We start from the raw sequence: 14370 nt of genomic DNA on the forward strand, positions 1-14370 counted from the left end.
AACCCCTGGGCTAAAGTATGGGTTCTCACATTGGACACATCTACATGGCCACCTAAGTTAATATGTCAGAATGGGATTTTTTTGGGTTTGTTTGTCTGTTTGTTTCTGAGACAGAATCTCTCTACTATGTGAGTCTGCTGTCTTGGAAATCCCTATGTACACCAGGCTGGCTTTGAACTCACAGAGATCTGCCTGCCTCTTCTCTAGAATACCCTGGTTAAAGGTGTGTGCCACTATGCCCAGTTCACTCTTTTTGAAACAAATAGTTATGTAACATAAAAAAAACAAAATCAGTCTCCAGAAATTTGTGCAAAGGCAGAGGAAAGAGTATGCAAGACCACTGTTGACAGAAGAGCGGAGAGACCTCTCTGCTTCAAGCTGACTAGTCCTTAGCTTTCAGGTATATTCAGTGATGTTGAGTACATGTTTGCTGGTTCGAGTCCCTAGCTCTATGTGTTCAGTACAGCTTTGTTGGAAACCAAGGTACAGAGATAAGTTTGTTTGCTTTTGTCCTCACTGACAGTATGCTTGAACCAAGGAAACCAGACCATTTCACTTTCCATTGTTTTTCTGTCCACCTCTCAATCTCCATTCATTATGAAAAAACAGTGCGAGGCATGTGGCTCATGCCTGTAATCTTAACGCTTATAACGCAGAGGCAGGAGGATTAGAAGTACAAGAAAAGACAAGACAAGCAAAAACTATATTGAATGTCTAAAACACAAAACTAAGGGTCCCAGACAGAAGCTGATCAACTGACTTGAACGTCTTTGTTACTCACTTTCGGGTCTGACGTTAGAGCTCCTATCAGGCAAAACCTTTGGGATATATTTACTAACAAAACCGGGTACCAGCTCCTAACAACCTAGGTGCTAAAATGGCCTCAGATCTGAAGTTTTTACCAAGGCTTTCTTTTGTTTGCTGCAACCTGCCTACCCAATGTTTCCACCGATGTATTTGAAACTATGTTGATTGATGACTTCTTTTGTTTTGTTAATATAAAAGCTTCCTGAAACTAAGTAGTGATGTGCCTTTAATCTAAGCACTCAGGAGGCAGTCAGGTGGGTCTCTGTGGGTTCCAAGCTAGCCTGATCTACACTGGGAATACTAGGGTAGCCAGGGGTACATTAAAAAGTCTGTCTCAAAACTAAACAAAATAATACACACATACACACACACACCCTTCATGAAACAGTTACTACTTTTGAACTTTGGAACTTTGAATTCCCTATCTTCTTGGTCCTTGTTATTCATAATTGGCACTAATAAAGCTTTCTCATCTCTTTTGCTAGGAGAAATACACAGTTGTTAAATCTTTACCATATGAATAACCAGGAAGCAAAGAATGACTAAGTTCAAAGTCCCTACTTCCTGGCTACCCCATTACTCCTTTTTCTTGCTAGTATATGTTGGGTAACCACAATTATTACATTCGTAAGCAAGAGAAAAACCCACTGGGCACTTCCTGTTTTCTACGGTTGTCTCTCATGGACAAAGAAGCTTGGATTAAGAAAGAAAGAAACTTACTTTTAAGATAACTTTTCCTTCGAAAGCAACTGGATTGCTTGCCAGGTACCTCAGGGAGAGGGAGTGGGTTTTAAATCAGTTTTAGTGTCAAATATTGAAATTTGAGTTTAGGTCCATTGAAACCTGTGTCTGTGAGTTTTTTCCTGCAGTGGATGGTTTGGCTACTGGGCTGATCTGTCTGCAGGGAAACTTGGGTTTGAGGGTGGGCAGTGTCTGGGGTGGGGTTAACCTGGTCTATTGGAGTTTAGCTGAGTTTTTCTAAGTTGGTGTGAAAGTATTTGGAGCCCTAGAGAATGTCTTTGTATTTACTGTGAGACAAAAGGACTTAAAAAATGCTTTTTGACCTTACAGAAAGGAAACCCAGAGCTGAGGGAGAAGGAGACTGCTTGGCCCACCAAGTCTCCTGAGCTTCCGACAAGACACTTGAACTTAGACAGAAATGTTAAGAAAATCCTTCTTTGTGGGCCAACGGTTATCGGAAGCTTGTTACAGACCATGTTGTGTGACGAGGGGTTTCCAGCCCCAGTGTGTATAGGAAGTGCTTTACAGACTTCACTTGTGATAAGGTGTGTTCAGTCCTTATCTCAGAGCACCTTAGTAACCCCAGGGTAGAGGTGGAATGTGGCTCTCCTGACTTCCCTTAACCTTTTTTATTCTTCTAGGCTCCCATTACCCCCACTTGTGCCTGTAGACAATTTTATACATTATTTGCATACCATTAACAGTACTCAGTGAGCTGCTGGGGTCCAAAGGAGATCTAAGAACATTCTAGATTTGGGCATTTTTATACTGGAATGATAGGTGAATCACAGGAACTGATGGCCTCTGTTCCATCTGTTTTCCTGTTTAACCATTGATATAGCAGATGTGAGTACTAATACTTCAGTAAAGAAAGCATAGGGGCTGGTGAGATGGCTCAGTGGTTAAGAGCATTGACTGCTCTTCCTAGAGGTCATGAGTTCAAATCCCAGCAACCACATGGTGGCTCACAACCATCCATAATGAGATCTGATGCCCTCATATGGGTGTCTGAAGACAGCTACAGCGTACTTACATAAAATAAATAAATAAATTCTTTAAAAAAAAAAAAAGAAAGAAAGAAAGAAAGAAAGCATATTCCAGATGCTGGGGAGATGCTCAGGGGGTAAGGGTGCTTGTCACCAAGCCTGTTGGCCAGAGTTTGGTCCCTGGGACACATAGACTATTCCAGGAGAGAACTGACTTTTGGCATTTTCTTCTAATCTTTACCCAAATGCTGTGGTATTCTCAAGCGCGCGCGCACACACACACACACACACACACACACACCAATCAACCAATGTAAAAAAAAAAGGTTATCAGAGGGACAAGTAACACATCTAGAAGTAGCCATCTAGTCTGAAGTCTGCAATGCCAAATCTGAGTGCATATTGCCAGTTCCACGTGCTGCCCCACTGCAGCCAATTGAATTCTTTCCCCCAAGTTGTGGGAGTCACAGTCGTGGGTCAATAGGGATTTCAGTTTTTTGAGGAATTCATATCAGGATTTGAAAGAACATTATCATTTAAGCTGGATATGGTAGCTCATGACAGTAACCTTAACACTGAGAAGGCTGAAGCCAGAGGATTACCATGAGTCTGAGACTACACTGAGCTATACAGTGAGTCCCAGGACAGACTTGGCTATGTTGTATGACCTTGTTTCAAATAAGAAAGAAAATATTATCTGCCAAGGTACAAACATAAGAAAACGATCTCTTCCACACAATTCAGGTATTTTTGATGGGCAGAAAGATTTTCAGAGCACGACCCTAAATCCAGATGGTTAAACTGGTCACAATTCTAATTCTACTTTTTCTTGAATTTTTAAAGATAATTTTTTTTGTTTGTTTGTTTTTTGGTTTTTTGAGACAGGGTTTCTCTGTGTAGCCCTGGCTGTCCTGGAACTCACTTGGTAGACCAGGCTGGCCTCAAACTCAGAAATCCACCTGCCTCTGCCTCCCAAGTGCTGGGATTAAAGGCGTGCACTACCACTGCCCAGCTAAAATTTATTATTATTATTATTATTATTATTATTATTATTATTATTATATTGAAAATGTTAGCATTTAATTATCCCGGAGTGGCTTTTAAGCCACCAGAACCCAGGCACCTCCAACACCCTAAATCTTCTCTTCAGTTCTTCTGCTGAAGAATTTGGCCTTCACGATGATAGGTTGCTTGCTTAGGGAGCTTTCCCTTGCCCAGAACTTTGAAGTAGCCTGATCAAACAACAGCAATGATGGTAGCAGCTCCAGTCTTGTTTTTGGCTGCATTGACCCGTGTCTGCTCGCTGACCAACGTCCATAATTTAACCAGGTTGACAGTTGGGCAGAAGCTCTGGTTCCTCTTCAAGTGGTAATGCCACATACCAACTTTCCCGAAGTAACCCGGATGATATTTGTCAAAGCTGATCCTGTGGTGCATGCCTCCAGCATTCTCACGGCCTCCTGGGTGCTTGTGGTGCTTACCGATGTGGCTGTGGCTGTGGCCGTGGCTTATGTGGCCCTGGGGTTTCTGGGTCTTCCTCAGTCTAGATGGCATGGCAGTGGCAGAAAGGAAAGAGGAGCTAAAAATTATTTTAATGTGGTGTGTATGTGTGTGTGTGTGTGCACGTGCGCGCGCATGTATGTGTGTACATATATGCATGTGGGCAGGTGCACATAAGTGCAGAAACTCATGAAGGCAGTTGTGAGTTGCCCAACATGGGTATTGGGAACCCAACTCAAGCCCTCTATAAGAGCAGTAAGAGCAGTGTGGTGGTTTGAATATTCTTGACCCAGGGAGTGGCACTATTAGGAGGTGTGGCCTTATTGGAGTAAGTGTGTCACTGTGGGCATGTGCCTTAAAACCCTCATTCTAGCTGTCTGGAAGCCAGTCTCCTCCTAGTGGCCTTCAGATAAAGCTGTAGAACTTTCAGCTTCTCCTGCACCATACCTGCCTGGATGCTGCCATGTTCCTGCCTTGATGATAATGGATTGAACCTCTGAACCTGTAAGTAGCCCCAATTAAATGTTGTCCTTACAAGAGTTGCCTTTGTCATGGTTTCTGTTCACAGCAGTAAAACCCTAACTAAGACAAAGCAGTATGTGGTTTTCTTTTTCTCTTTTAAACTTTATGTATTTTTGAGGTTATATTTTAATTATGTTTCCCCTTCTGTTTCTCCCCTATAAACCCTGCCATATACCCCTCCCTGCCCTCTCCTTTCAATTTACGGCTTCCATTTTCATTAATTAATATCACATGCAAATGTGTATTATATATATACATTTATATATAAATACAACCTGTTGAGTCCGTATGTTACTTGTATGCATATCTTCAGGCTTAACTGTTTGGCGCTAGACCATTTGGTTGTCCCTAGGAAGCGCTCCATGCTTTGCCAGGTAGTCTGTAGTTCTTCCTGTAGGATTGAGGACTCATTCCCCCCGCCCCTGCCCCAGCTCCCCTCCGCCATGCAATTTGACATGTTCGTTGGTGTCCTCCTTGTTAAGTTCATGTTTGGGAGGTGATGTTGGTGACTCTATGGGCGTAGCTTCTGATGTTACTAGAAGATGCAATCTCACAGCGAACCCCTGATCCTCTGGCTCTTACAATCTTTCCACCCCCTTGTGTGCCTGTGTCCCTGAGGCTTTCCACGGAGATCTCTGGCATGGCCAGTTGTGAGGGTTCAGGCGAAGGGGAGAGAATGAGAACAGGGAGGGGTAATTGCCGCCTCCTCTGCTGCTTCTGTTTTTCCAAGATGCTGCACCGGATGCTCTGCGCTGAGTCAGGCCGAGCTGGCTGGAGGCTGACTAGCCAGCGAGGGGGTTTGGAGGAGCTTCTGGTGGCATTTCGGAAGAGCAGGTCTCTTCCCTGGCGACGGTTGTTACAACTCTTATGACAGAAGTTCTCAGACAACGGAGTAATTCTCGCACACCTTTATTCCTTCCAGAAAGGATTCTTATATACAGTTTTGGATGGGTCAGGGTCTGACAGCAGGTGCTTCCTATTGGCTTGGTTTGAGAGGTTGGGATCTACAGGTGGGAGGGCTTGGGGTGCTGCCCCTACATGACTGATGGCCACAAACCTACCTAGAGGGGGCGGGGTGGGGCAGCTGTGGGGGCTGTGGCTACATGACAGGGGCCTGGTTCCAGGAACAGGCAAAGCTCCTATCGTCCCTTCAGGGTTTCTGAGGCTTCTACCTTAGCTCAACCTTCCAGGCTTCCTCTCACAGCCCACCGCCTTTTTATTTTAAGTGTTTTGCCTGCTTGTCTTTATGTATATCCTGTGCATGCCTGATATTCTATGGGGCTAGAAGGATCCCTTGTAACTGCAGTTACAGATGTGAGTGGTGTTGGGAATTAATCCCAGGCCCTCCGCAGAAGCAATAAGTGCTCTTAGCCACTGAGTCATCTCTCTAGCATAGCCTCAGCCCAGAGGGTAACTCAGGGCACATGAGATACAGGCTATTTTATTTTTATTTTCAAAGCAATTAATAATTATTTGACTCTGATTTGGTTCTTTGCTGTCATTCTGTTGGTAAGAACAATATTTCCAGTAGCTAAACCGGATTCAAACTCTACGTATATTTTCCTGGTGATCTGTGCAGAGGTTTTCGTTGATTACTTTAGTAGATGAGTAAGTAGATGGTCCATTTCACTGACATAACGGAGGGAATTTTATGGTTTCTTAACTGCTTCCTTCCTCTTTTTTTTTTTCCTATTCTTACTTCAACTCTGACCCAGCCAGTGGAGGATTGATTCTTTCCTCTTTTAAGAAAGAAAGATACTGTCTTAGTCACTGTCCTACTGTTATAAAGAGATACCATGATCATAGCAAATCTTATGAATGAAAGGTATTAATCGGGGCTGGCTTACAATTTCAAAGATTCAGTTCATTATCATCATGACAGCACACAGGAAGACATGGTGCTGGAGAAATTGAAGACCCCCATACTCGGGAGACCCTTCCTCAAGTCTCAGGAAATCACGACCACCCAAAGATCACAAGAAACCATACCTGGATGCAATCAGCAGAGGTTTATTAGGGAAGAAACCTGGCAGCCAGCGGTCTCACCACGCACTCGCACAGGAGTGGGGTTCGACCCCCAACATCTAGTCCATGGAGGGTTTTAAAGGGAAAAACCACAAACCAGGGGAATGGGAAGGGGGGTGGTGAGGGGTTGCCAAGGATACATAACATAAGAATAGTGAAACATTCCAGAGAAACCCATCCTGAAAGGTTAATAGCCATGGAAATTACTCAGTACAATCATTTTTCTCAAAAATGTAGTCTTACCAAGTCACTGTCCCCTATACCGTCATCACAAAATATTTCTCACTTCCTCCAGTCACAGCCCCACCTAGATGGCTTGTATTTTTTTATGGTCAGGAATGTGTCTTCCTGCCTTAGGCTGTAAAACCCAAATGAAAAGGACCTCACCGATCCGTGGAGAACTGCAGACGCACCCCAAATCACTCACGAGAAACACAACTTGATGCAAATCGCAAGAGGTTTACTGGCTAGCCAGGGCTGTCTTTCCTTCAAGCCCGCGCAGGGGCAGCGGAATTCAGCAAAAGAACAAAAGAAGTTTACAGCTTTTAAGGGTGAATCTACAAACCAGGTGGGGGTGGAGTTAGGGAAGGGGGAAGGCTGAGAGTGGAGTTAGGGAAGGGGGAAGGAGGGGAAACAGGTCACTAGGTCATCGATACATTTGATCTCAAATTCCTAAGATGCATGGTGTGTCACTTTATAATTGGCTATTTCGAAGTAGTTTCACACTATATATCATGAGCTCCAGTTCAAGGGGGTCAGGCTTATCTCAAACTTTTAGCATCCTGGCACCAACTGTCTCAGGGCTGTTAGTTCAAAGCCCGGCCAAGCTAATCTCGGGCCCATAGCATCCTGACACCATGAATCTTAAGATTTGTTTAGTTAGGGCCATCTGTTCAAATGGTCAGCTAATTTCCTGGGACTGAGGCAACACAGTGTTTGACTTACAGGTTTTTATGTCTTTGCTTTTAAGAGTAGGGTTCAGGGGATCAACTTATGATTTTTCTATCTTTCATTCCCCAATTTTTTTTCTTTTATGTAAGTTTCTAATCTTAGAATCTTAATTCGTAGTATCACTAGATTCATCTGCAAGCCCCGGTGACGTATAGACTGATATTGTTGTCTGAGTATCAATATTTGTACTGTGTTCACCCTTTCTCTGACAAAAGCTACAGATTGATCTAGGAAGCAGGGTCCTAGAGGGAGTAATAGGAGGAGAACAAGGAGGGGCCCCATCTGGGAGGATACCAGTGGGGATTGGCAATGTCAGCTTTTAAATCCTTAGCAATCATCATTTTCTTAGCCCAAACCACTTTCTGGAGCAAGAGGGCAATAAAACATTTGTTAGGCTCAAGTTGCTAATATTTTCTCAGGCAGGGTAGCTGATAAGGTCCTTTTAACTCAGGCTGACATTAGTTCTCAGGAAGAAGGAAGTCTTGGCTCCCAGCATCTCTTTTTTAAACAATTTTAAGGAGACTGGTCTGAGAAAGCAGACATTTGTAAATCTCATTGATACATGAGCGGGCATTAACCAGAGGGGGGAAGATTGACCTGATCCTCCCATTATCATTAGAAATAGTGTCTTTTGGGGGAGGAGAGGGTTAAATGTCTCATGGGCTTCATAGGATATTGAGGGTCCTAGTCAGCAGCTTTGAGACACAAGAAATTAACACCAACCTCTATGCAATCAGGTTTGCTTCACGGGGGACTCAGATGTGGACAATTTGGGTCCTCCCCCTGCAGTACTTCATCACACACCCCTTGCAGGTACCCACGCTGTGTTCATGTCATGTGAACCAGCGTGCATAGATCTGAGTTCTATGCAGTTTTTAAAGGAGATAGGTCAATGCAAGTCTCAGCCAAGTCTCTATCAGCCAGATCAAGTCTATAATAATATACTTGTAGAGGTTTAGATGCCAAGGAGTCAATTTGTTGTTTTACAAAGCCAGTGAGTCTGTTACAGGCCCAAGGGCTGAAAGTCAAAAGGAGAAGGAGACGACTACAGAGCCCAGGATGGAAGGGAGAAGGTTGGTAAGCCAAGGAGAGGCGGAGAACCAGTTTTTTAAGCCACTCTCCCACTCATTCTCACTATTTCTTTTGTCATTTTGATCTCTCTCTGATCTTAGCTATATTATCTCTAACTACCCCAGTATGGTCAGTATAAAAACAGCAATCCTCCTTGAGGACAGAACATAGTCCCTTGCTGAAGGGAGGCCAGATCCAGCCCTCTGTGTGTGGGGGTGGGGTGGGGTGGGGGGACCACTTCAGACAGCAAAACAAGGCATTTTTTCAGATTAGTGATGTCAATCTCTAGCTGCTCGATGTCCTTGTCAATGGCCCCTTGAAGTTCTGAGTGGTAGAAGTCCTGAAGCTGGCATCAGAATTAGAACTTCCAACAGCAGACATCACGGGTGGCCTTTTTTATCTGGAAAGGAAAAAGAAGGGAATTCTCAGGGAGATCTCTCTTCCCTGGATGTCAATTGTTATTTATCTTATCTATAGTTAGGTCTGGCTTTGTGGAAGTATCTATTTGTTTCACCAATTTTTCTGGCAGCCATCTATAGTTGTGCTTCTTTGGTATCAAACAGACATATCAATCCTCAGTCCCATATGAGAACTGGGTCTGAGTCATTCCATTTAAAGGTAAGAAGGTCCTTCCACATAACTGTTGCATAGTTTTTATTGGTCTCGGGGTGCCAAAGGCATTCAGCAGCAGATTTGCCATGTGCAACCAGATTTGGAAAATTGAGAACACACAAGGCATGATAAAGAATATCCCTAGGGAACCCCTTCTGGGTGTATAACTACTCCTCTTTTGGTTTTTCAAAAGTTGATGTTTCAGTGTTCCTTGTAAGAACCAGGGCAAAAGCACTAGTAGCCGCTCCTCCCACTCTCAGATAGTTATGAAGGTATTATTTTAAAGTTCCATAGTATCTGTTTCACAATACCTTGTATTTGAGGATTATAAGGAATTCCAGTAATACGGGTAATATTAGATTGTCAACAAAACATCTCAAATGTCTGACTATAATAGCCAGTTTCCATCTATCTTAATCTGATATGGAACACCAAGCATAGAAAGATAATGTAGGCAATAACTAATTACATTTTTAGTTGTTTTTCCTGTTAAAGCAGTTGTAACTAGAAAGCCTGAAAAGGTGTCAAGTCACATGTACATGTTAATTTTCTAAAATCAGAAATGAGTAACATCCACTTGTCATAATTGATTAGGCATAGGTTCTCAAGTATTAACACCATTATGAAAAAAAAAATTGAGGTCACTGAGAACAAGTTTTTGTAATTTGACTTATATACTCTCTAGAAATATCAAGTTACTGTCTCAAGCCATTATAATTAAACATGTGTAACAATAACCAAGCAACAGCACCTTTGGAGCAGATCTCTGCAGATCCATGAAGATATAATATCTTGTGGTGATGCTGTATAGACAAATAGATGGCTTCTTAGTTCTAATGATGATCCTACAAGAATTTCTAAAATTATATCAATGATGATTAAGCTCTTCTGTAACTGGACTGTTATTAGGCAATGGATGTCCAGCCAGACAATCACTCCCAATGGACGTGCATGTAAACATTCTCTGTTGCAAACTTCCACCTCATCCCATGATTTGACCCAAGGTGTGAGCCTGTGATGAACCCTGTCACGTGTGATTATGTATTCTGAAAGATATACAAGCACTGAGGACAAAGAGATGACAGGCAGATACAATGGAGAGATAGGATAGAATCTTTCACCTATCTCCACTTACGGTATATGTTTTCCTTTTCTCCACTTAGGATCTTTCCACTTCTCTCCCTAAACAGCTTTCCTAGGAAACTTTTCACACTTAGTAATAAACTCTACAACAACTTCTTCTAAATGTCTTTTCTTTCTGCAACCTGAGACTAGCAGGCATAGTTAGAACCCAGCAGTTCCTGATGAGATAGAACAAAGGCTGTTTATTTAATCCTTGGCTGTTTTCAGGATGTGTTAAATTGAAGAAACTTCACTTTCTGGCTTCAGAGGATCAGAGAAAGCAGGCCAGCCACAGTGGTATAGTAACTTAGACAAGTAAACTTTTTTATTTAGCAACTTTAAATATCTCCTAAAACAAGGTCCTAACCCCTGCCAAGGCTCTTCCCCCTCCACTGTCTCAAGAAGAGCTAACATGAAGAAGAAGGAAGAATGTCTATAATCTGCCTAGTATATAAATCTGTTGTGACATTTTCCTGGGATCCAGGCAATCCAGCATGAGCTTTTAAATGTCTTATAAAATTAAGGAAAAGTACATGTTTCTTAAATTAAACTGTATTTGTAAAATTTGAGAATTAGCAATATCTAAATAAGGAACAATTTCAAGCAATTATAAACCATGAGCTATATTACTGGCTACGAGTATAGGAATTGAAAGCTTCATTCCTCAGCATTTCAAACAGTGGCTACAGCACGTAACTTAATTATTTGTGCTGAAGCAGGGGGAAACTGAGGAGGATCCAATTACATATACTGTCTTCCCATTAGATGAGCCGTTTGTAAATAGAGTATATACACTATAGGCTGCATGTGTAAATTTATAAGAAATATAAAAGCATGTATAGAAAAATTGTAACAACTTGTCTTTTGGATAATGATTACAAAATTTGTCTAGAAAGTTGGTCATATGATAGGCCAAATATCAGTATTCTTTAATAACCAATTTAATTGCTCTTTGGAATAAGGAACAGTTCATTAAGTTCTTCTCAAAATACTTTTGTAACCCTGACCTACAAGTCTGTATTAACACAGCAACAGCTTTAAAACAGGGTGTTACAACTTTCTTTGGAGATAAAGAAATATGAATCTATATTAATGGTCCCTTTTCCCAAAGAACTGTTGTGAAACAGCCAACAATTGACCAGTCTGTATAATGTATCTATTGATAACTAACAGCTTCCTCTACTTTCTGCAAAGCTATTTCTCCTTCATCAGTTAATTGTCAAGGGGAATTAAGATTTGCATCTCCCTTGAGAACATCAAACAGAGGCTTAAGTCCTCCTCTGGTGAGCTTAAGGTGAGCTGTTATCTAATTAGCATCTCCTAGAAGCTTCTGAAATCATTTAAAGTAAGTAAACTATCTTGGTGTCCCAAATATTGAAAAGATATTGTCTTTGAATGTTTTCTGGAGCAACAAGCACTCCCCAAAATTTTAAAGCTCGTTTTATGAGAACAAAGGCTTGCATTGAAACTCCTTTCAGAGGGCTATTAACCATTTCTTGAGGCAAAACTTTCTAATAATATCTCTTTTTCAATCTTGGTGAGGCTAAATTTGCCTCTGTCACTGTATCAAATAAAGTTGGCAGCAGGCCTGTACTGTGCCACAGCTGTTTTTATTTCTTATTACTTTTGCAATCATCTCCACCTGTTCGATCCTCTTCTCAACCATAAACATGGGTGAGTCAAAAATTCAATGGAATACTGGCAGTTTATATTTTTAAGTTTCTTTTGCAATATTAGAGTATAACCATAACTTTGGGAAACAAAACCAATTTTTAACAATGTAAACAATCTATTTTTTTTTTAATTAACAGCAAGTACATTACTTTTATCTTACATAGTTCGGCTGCCAGTTTTTATATCTGAATGTATGATAGTGCAGCTTTTAATATCTCACTAAAGAGACATTGTTTTTAAATCTTATCTTTATATATCTGATCTCTGAATGACTCTAACCCTGAGTTACCAATTTTAATCTAGCTTTTTGTTACCAAAAGTTGTAATTTTTAATCATATCTAATAACTAACTTATAGGTTAATAACATATAACCGAGATACATAGAACATTTAGTACTTTAAAACCAGTCAGAAACAAAAGTGAAGTAGATGTACATTTTATATATTTCATCCAAACAAATCTTTCTTACTTTTTCTAGCTGTAATTTCAAAAGAAAGCACCTTGTCATTTGTTGAGCCTAATAAGCTAATAAACACGGTCACAAAAAATTTTTCCTAGGAAAACAGCCATCAATTTTTTTACCATAGAAGTAAAAAACTTGTTGGCCCCCTCCAAGAGCAGCTTATGCAAATAATCATACCTGCCAGGGTTCTTTCTGGTGTGCCTTATTTCCAGCCCCAGAGCAAGGTAATTTATTTATCAGCTTCTATTGTGTAAATTAAGATTATCCTTTAAGAGAGTTTTAAGTTAAATCAAGCCAGAAGTTTTAACCTTTTTGTTTTAAAACATGAAACATAGAACATTTATTCATTCCGACGAAACAAAGACAGACACGTGGACAAATTTGGCGCGCCAAGGACACACAGTAGATAGAGAAAGCATAACTAAGAATTCTCTTCAGTAGGAGCCAGAGAGAAACCTCCTAATTTGCTCCTGCTCCCAGAAGGGCTCTGAAATAGCCTTTTCTTTTGTTAACACGCCTGAGAGCACACTGTTTTAGCTCTCTCTCTCTCTCTCTCTCTCTCTCTCTCTCTCTCTCTCTCTCTCACTCACTTTCTGTTCCTTTCACCAAATATTGCAGAGTAAAGCCCTGCAGCCCCTCAAGTCTCTCTAACTTTTTCCAGCAGTCAAGAGTCTCCTCATCACGTGCCGGACAAAACACAAAAACAGCAAGCAGAAACCAAACAACCTGAAACACACTGGCTACACCTAGTACTCCCCAACCACACAACCGACTCAGATGGAAGGGGGTTGCCAGGCTCCCCTCTCAGAAGGAGACCGCAATCCTCTTTCCTCAGATAGGAGGCTTTCACCAGACACCTCTGGCCCTCCTTAACCCCCCCCCGGACGTCTCCAGGGTTGGCAGCTTGTAGCCATCCAAGCACGTCTGCCGACTACAGCTTCCCAGTCATTACGACCAGTGAAGCAGCTGCAAAACCAAAAAGCGCTTTCCCGAATACAGAATACAGGTACAGATACAGAATCAGACCCGACAACTGACTTGCCGGTGTTTTACAGAATACTCCAAACCGAGTTCAGATTATTTCGGACCGAATACAGATTATTTTAAACACACCTCAAACAGACAATGGACTCGCCGGCTGGCTCATGCACTCACTCACTCACACTGGGGATCCCCTTACCTCCAAGGTTGTTTCTGGGAGTGTGGGGGTGGCTGCTGTTTCCCGGTCAGGGAACCAAAATGTAAAACCCAAATGAAAAGGACCTCACCGATCCGTGGAGAACTGCAGACGCACCCCAAATCACTCACGAGAAACACAACTTGATGCAAATCGCAAGAGGTTTACTGGCTAGCCAGGGCTGTCTTTCCTTCAAGCCCGCGCAGGGGCAGCGGAATTCAGCAAAAGAACAAAAGAAGTTTACAGCTTTTAAGGGTGAATCTACAAACCAGGTGGGGGTGGAGTTAGGGAAGGGGGAAGGCTGAGAGTGGAGTTAGGGAAGGGGGAAGGAGGGGGAACAGGTCACTAGGTCATCGATACATTTGATCTCAAATTCCTAAGATGCATGGTGTGTCACTTTATAATTGGCTATTTCGAAGTAGTTTCACACTATATATCATGAGCTCCAGTTCAAGGGGGTCAGGCTTATCTCAAACTTTTAGCATCCTGGCACCAACTGTCTCAGGGCTGTTAGTTCAAAGCCCGGCCAAGCTAATCTCGGGCCCATAGCATCCTGACACCATGAATCTTAAGATTTGTTTAGTTAGGGCCATCTGTTCAAATGGTCAGCTAATTTCCTGGGACTGAGGCAACACAGTGTTTGACTTACAGGTTTTTATGTCTTTGCTTTTAAGAGTAGGGTTCAGGGGATCAACTTATGATTTTTCTATCTTTCAAG

The 14370-nt window shown here is 41.9% G+C and overlaps 1 protein-coding gene and 1 pseudogene across 6 annotated transcripts in view; one reads left to right on the forward strand and one right to left on the reverse strand.

Annotated features, from left to right (window-relative positions):
• Positions 1-1372: 1372 nt before the first annotated feature.
• Nlrc4 (NLR family CARD domain containing 4) overlaps positions 1373-14370 on the forward strand; it is a 35909-nt gene continuing 22911 nt past the window's right edge. The window contains exons 1-3 of one of the 6 annotated variants that reach the window (XM_076942231.1): positions 1373-1572; positions 1879-2093; positions 4408-4538. The gene's annotated coding sequence lies outside the window, so the exon portion shown is untranslated. The remainder of the gene's footprint in view (positions 1573-1878; positions 2094-4407; positions 4539-14370) is intronic. The other 5 variants (XR_013113287.1, XM_076942230.1, XM_076942227.1 and 2 more) reach the window with 5 other exon arrangements.
• LOC117717030 (large ribosomal subunit protein uL15 pseudogene) lies at positions 3635-4088 on the reverse strand (annotated as a pseudogene).

This window comes from Arvicanthis niloticus, chromosome 11 (genome assembly GCF_011762505.2).
Source record: "Arvicanthis niloticus isolate mArvNil1 chromosome 11, mArvNil1.pat.X, whole genome shotgun sequence".
Classification (NCBI taxonomy): domain Eukaryota; kingdom Metazoa; phylum Chordata; class Mammalia; order Rodentia; family Muridae; genus Arvicanthis; species Arvicanthis niloticus.